This window comes from Elephantulus edwardii, unplaced genomic scaffold (genome assembly GCF_000299155.1).
Source record: "Elephantulus edwardii isolate Elephantulus edwardi_28Jun2011 unplaced genomic scaffold, EleEdw1.0 scaffold00208, whole genome shotgun sequence".
NCBI classification, from domain to species: Eukaryota; Metazoa; Chordata; class Mammalia; order Macroscelidea; family Macroscelididae; genus Elephantulus; species Elephantulus edwardii.
In genome coordinates this window covers 4,810,222-4,816,140 of record NW_006399958.1, presented here as the reverse complement: position 1 = coordinate 4,816,140, position 5,919 = coordinate 4,810,222, and the positions used below count along the sequence as shown (strand labels likewise).

The window sequence follows — 5,919 nt, the reverse complement described above, 5'->3', positions numbered from 1 at the left end:
GTGAGGAGAGACCGGTCCTTGGAGAAGGACATCATGCTTGGGAGGGTGGAGGGACGGCGCAGGAGAGGAAGGCCCTCTATGAGGTGGATTGTTTCAGTGACTGGAATAATTGGGATGGGAGTGTCAGAGACAGTGCGATTGACACAGGACAGAGCGGAGGTTAGGGCTGTTGTACACAGGGTTGTTATGAATCGCAGGTGACTCGACGCACATAGCAACATAACACAACAACATAATATAATATAAATATAATATAGTGTATCAGAGACAATAAGGTTGGTTCAAGCTAGAGCAGGGCTTCGGGCTGTGTACATACAGGGTCCCTATGAGTGACAGGTGATATATCTTACCAGCTTTCCCGACTTATTCTTCGCAGAAATGCTTTCCTGCTCTTCCGAAACTTGAACTGTATAGCCCTAGTTTTATGTTTTAAAAATTTCTTCCTTCCTCTTTCCTCTCTTGCTTCTCTCTCCCTTTTCTGTTGAAGCTTGAGTCACTGAAAAGCTCTAGGCAGTTCCCGCGGCTTTCTGGTCTCCATAGCAACCACGCAAAGCGCGTCCTGTACGGCACGTCTTCAACCATGGCGGCCTCTTTGGAGCCCCAGAGCTGGCGCGCGCAGACATGTTTCCTCCTTGTGTACGTCTGGAGGGGCCTTTCGCGGTCTCTCAGGGATTCCCGACCTTCGCCGGCCACCGTAGGCAGCCAGGGTTTATGTACATTGAGGTTCGCGTTATTGGTCGCTTGGGAATTCCTGACCCTCGAGGGCCACTGTAGGGAGGCGGGGCCTTCGCGTTTCTGGTCGATTCAGAGTTCCAGTCCCTCGCCGGCTTCCGTCGGCAGGCGGGGTTTAAGCAGGAACACGTGCTGGTTTCATGACAGATGAGCCAATCGCTGCAAGTTTGGGATTTTTACCTCCCGAAAACACCCTTAACTTGTAATGTAACTTCTCTCCCCCCTTAAATTCGGAGTGTTTGTTGTGTAGGACTACCTGCCCTTTCCAGGGAGGGCGCCCCGCGGTGGAAATGCCTTCCTCCCCTCCCCCACGTTTGGCTTTAGGGTTTAATCGGGACTCAGTGGTCAGGGAATGGACATCGGAGGGGCCTCTATGTGGCCCAGGTTTAGCGTTGACAACGGAGTGAGGGTGACCGAGATCCGTGGTCCGGAGGGTTGTGAGCACGGAGTTTCGGAGGACCAGGACCCCAGGAGCCTGTCTGCGGGGACAGAGGGCGGTTGTCACTATGCGGGTGTCTGGCCGACCTGTAACGTTAGGAAGGGGAGAGTCTTGATATGTTTTTAGCACCTGTGGCCTCAGCTCGCCCCCCACGCCGTGGCATTGTCTGCTTCTCTGCAGAGGTCAGTACTTTGTACACTGGCCAGAGAGAATTCATGCAGATGGACCAGTCCTTGGAGAGGGACTTCGTGTTTGAGAGGGTGGAGGGACAGCGCAGGAGAGGAAGACCCTCGATGAGGGGGATTGATTCAGTGACTGGGGTAATGGGTGTAGGTGTGTCGGAGGCAGTGAGGTTGGCACAGGACACAGCAGGATTTAGGACTCTTGTACTTAAGGTCGCTATGAGTCGCAAGCGACTGGAGGGCACATAACAACAGCAATCCAGAAATCAGATTCATATAACGTTGATTGAAACCAAAAGAATTGCATTTTTCTGCCCTTCCGACTTCACCCGAGTATGTATGTGTGTCCCAGGAAACAGTAGCTAATCTGATTAATGTTCACCCCTAGACCTACGAACAGTGATCCAAACCCTGTCCTATCCGGTACCATCCTCACACTTCCTGACATATCAGAGCCCATTAAGGCAGTCACTGTGTCTGTTCATCTAACTGAAGGTCGGCTCTCCTTCACTGACCTTTGTAAGCATCATGTCCCTCTCCAAGGAGTAGCCTTTCCTAGCAACATACCCCAAATATGTGAGGCTAAGCTTTTCATCTCCGCCTCCAAGGAGCACTCTGGCTGCACTTTCTCCAAGACCTATTTGTTCTTTTGGCCGTCCAAGAGGTGTTCAGTACTCTTCAACAACACAGATCAAAGGCGTCAATGTGTCTGTCATCCTTACTCACTGTCAGGCTGGTTAGGTATACAGATGAAGCAACCTTCATTGAGGAAATGAGCTGGACAGCTTCCCTTACGTTTCATTTTTATTCTCAATGTTGTTCTTTAATACTTCATTAAACAGGGGTCTCTTAGTCTTACAGGAAGCACTGACACTCAGTGACATGACTGTGAAGTTCACTGGGGAAGAATAGGAGCTTCTGGAGCCTGTTCAGAAGGCCACGTGCCAGGACGTGATGGTGGAGAACTACAGAAACCTGGCGTCCATTGGTGAGGACAGCCCTCCTGGCATTTGCCTTTCCTGTCCCAGCTGATTCTGATTCTAGATCAGTCCATTAGTGGGTTATCATCTGTCAACTCCTTTCAGAAAAACCTTAACTTTGTTACCTTTGAAATTTCCCCCCCTTCCATACATTTATCCTGGAATCTCCCCAAAAGTACTGTCAGTGTGGTGTGTGTAAGACTGCTAAGGTGTGTCTGATTCAGGTCACTTGCTATACATGTGAGATGGACAATGAAAAGATGACAGAATTGTTATCTGCACACCCATGTTTATTGCTGCTTTGTTCACAATAGCAAGGAGTTGGAAACAACCTAAGTGCCCATCAACAAACGAATGGATAGAGAAGCGGTGGTATATTCACAAAATGGAATATTATGCTGCACTGAAAAAGATGTCTATTCTTATAGTTCAGACTGTTAAGACTTTCCCATATTACATACAGTACAGTCTCTCTTTATAACATACTGTGGTATTCTTATGTACCATCGAGTTGCCTGTGACTTATAATGACCCTATGTACCATAGCTTTGAGTCCTTCCCTATCCTGAGCCCGTCTGTCCCCAATTCCCCCAGTTACTGTGTCAACCCATCTCATGTGGGGTCTTCCTCTACTGCGCTGACCATCCGCCCTTCCACACTTGATGTCCTCCAAGGCAACAGTGCACGAGACAGAGTTTTGAAATCCTTCTCTCCAAACAGCACCTTGGTTTCACCCTCTCCACGACAGACCTACTTGTTTTCTTGTTGGTCCGTGGTATATTCAGTACTCTCATCCAGCACCCTAACGCAAATGCATGGATTCTTCCTCTGCCATCCTGTCACTTTCTAGCTCTTGTGGTGTGTAACAGATGACTGAGAAGATCATGACCTGAACCAGGCATACCTTAGTCTTCAAAATGACATCATTGCTCTTCAGCATTTTGGAGAGGTCCCTCATAGCAGTCTTGCCCAGTGCAGTGTATCTCTTATTTCTTGACTGCTGGTACCAAGGGTGATAACTGTGGGTTCAAGCAAGATGAAATTATTCACAACTTCCACCTTTTTTTTCATCTGTCATGTTTGAATACTGGTCCTGTGGTGAGGACCTTTGTCTTCTTGATGTTGAGATGGAACCCATACTGATAGCTGTAGTCCTTGATCTTCTGCTGCAAGCATTTCATGTCCTCATGTTTAGCAAGCAAAGTGGTGTCATCATCAGCTTATCCCAAGTTGTGGATGAATCCTTCTCCAAACCTCATGCCACATTCTTCTTCACAGTGTCTGACTTTGCAACTTGCTTGCTCAGCGTATAGGTTAAACAGGTATTCAATGGAGAAATGATACAACCCGACACACATCCTTCTTGATTTTAAACCATTCCATATTTCCTCGTTCTGTTTGCACAACAGCTACTTGGTCTAGGTATAGATTCAATATAAGCACAATTAAGTGTTCTAGGAATTTCCATTCTTCTTAATGTAAGGCATATTTGTTATGCCCCACAGAATCCAATGCCTTTGCATAGTCAATAAAACACTAATATACACACTTCTAATATTCTCTGCTTTCAGCTAGGATTCATATGACACCAGCATTGATCTCCATGGTGCCATGGCCTCTTCCAAAACCAGCTTGTTAGTTTCCTGTCAATGTACTGTTCTAGCCGGTTTTGAATGAGCTTCAACAATATTTGGCTTACATGATATATTAATTGTATTTTTCATGAAATTCCACATTCTGTTGGATCACCTTTATGGTTTTTTTAAAAAACATGATCAAAGCCTTTTTTTAAAATTTTATTTTATTATTTTGTGTGCGTGTATCATCAAATCGGATCTGACTGATACAGGAGGAGATAGTCCCTCTTTTCCCAGCAGAGTATCTGGTGGATTTGAACTGTGCGCCTCTGGGATTGCAGTGCAGCTTCTTGCCACTAGGCCACCAGAGCTCCCTTTTCTGTTGGATCACCTTTGTTGGGAATGGCGACAAATATGGATCTGAGAAATCAGTTGGACAGACAGCTGTCCTCCAAATTTCCTGGGATAAACTGGCAAGCATATCCAGGGCTGCATCTGTTTGTTCAAACGTATCAACTGGTATTCCGTCAATTCCTGAGGCCTTATTTTCTGGCAGTGCCTTCAGTGCTGCTTGAACTTCATCATTTGTTACCATGGGCTCTTGTTCCTGAAATTTTTCCATGTCAACTACTTGTTTTTGGTATAGCAATTCTGTGTTCCTTCCATGTTCCTTTGCTGCTTCCTACCTCACTCAGGATTGTGCCTATAACGTCCTTCAGTATTGCAACTCAAGACTTGAATTTGTTTTTTTCTTTCAGCGTGAGAAATGCTGAGAGAGTTCTTCCTTCCTTTTGCACATTTTGTTATAATATTTTGCTGTATCTTCTTGAGCTGCCCTTTGCTATCTTTTTTTCTTTTTGGTTTCCAACACTCTAATGCTATTTTCAGTCTCTTCTGACATCCATTTTGGTTTTTCTTCTTTCTTTATAATGATTTTTTGCTCTCTACATGGTTGCTATATTTGATATCCTCCCACAGTTCCTCTGGTCTTGAGATGACTTCTCAATTCAAGTGGGATAGATTCAAGGTCATATTTTTGGCTCCTATGGAGTCGTTTTTCTTTTCTTCATCTTCAATTTAAACTTGCATGAGTCTTTCCCATATTACCTACTGTCTTATTCTTTACTTTTTGACAAGGCTTTTTTGTTTTCTTTTTTCTTGTTGTGCTTGGTCAAGTCGGATCCGACTTCTCAAGCAGAGCATGTGGTGGATTCAAACTGCGAGCCTTTTGGTCTTTTCTCATTTTAAATAACTGTGTAGTCTTCTCCTTATTACACACTGTAGTTGTTATGTGCCGTCAGGTCAGAACACGCTTTAAAACTGTAATCTCGAGCAGTAAGAGCAGATCTCACTCACCTACTCGGTCCCCAAATGAGTAAAGATATCGCTTGATTTCTGCCAACTCTGGGCAAAGACTTATCTCCTGGTGGATGAAAATCTGCATGATCCGATAAGCCTGCCACTCACTACGGCATTTGGGGCAGACACTGAGGGTTCTCAGTGGATTCTTGGCTACCTCTGTGTCATCACAAGTCATCAGGAACCTCTGTGTGTGGAGTACTAAGCAGGACCTTGCAAGTGATACTGTACAGTGACTTGTGACTTCAATATAAAGGGCAAATTTAGTAATCAGTGTGAAAACTGGTAGGATTTGACTAAACAGATTGCACGACAAAGCCCACGTCTTAATTTCCTGTCCAGTCTTGTGCAGCAGACACTGATGAAGACGCTGGTGTTAGGAGGTTTTGCCCATATGGACACAGAAACCAAGCAGCCGTACTGGACAGAGGCTCTGCAGCCACTTCAATAGCGATTCATTTCATTATTATTATTATTATATTTTGTGTGTGTGTACTGTCAAATCAGATCTGACTGGTACAGGAGGAGATTAGCCCTCCTCCAGCAGAGCACCTGGTGGATTTGAACTGAGCACCTCTGGGATTGCAGTGCAGCTTCTTGCCCATCAGAGCTCCCTAGCAGCGATTCTTAAGAGTGATAAAAAAAAAAGA

General features: G+C 45.3%; 2 pseudogenes; both read left to right on the top strand.

Moving 5' to 3' along the window:
- Positions 1–5,919, top strand: part of LOC102853270 — a 246,556-nt pseudogene that overhangs the window by 7,668 nt on the left and 232,969 nt on the right.
- The window catches only part of LOC102852568, a 2,724-nt pseudogene continuing 2,041 nt past the window's right edge, over positions 5,237–5,919 (top strand).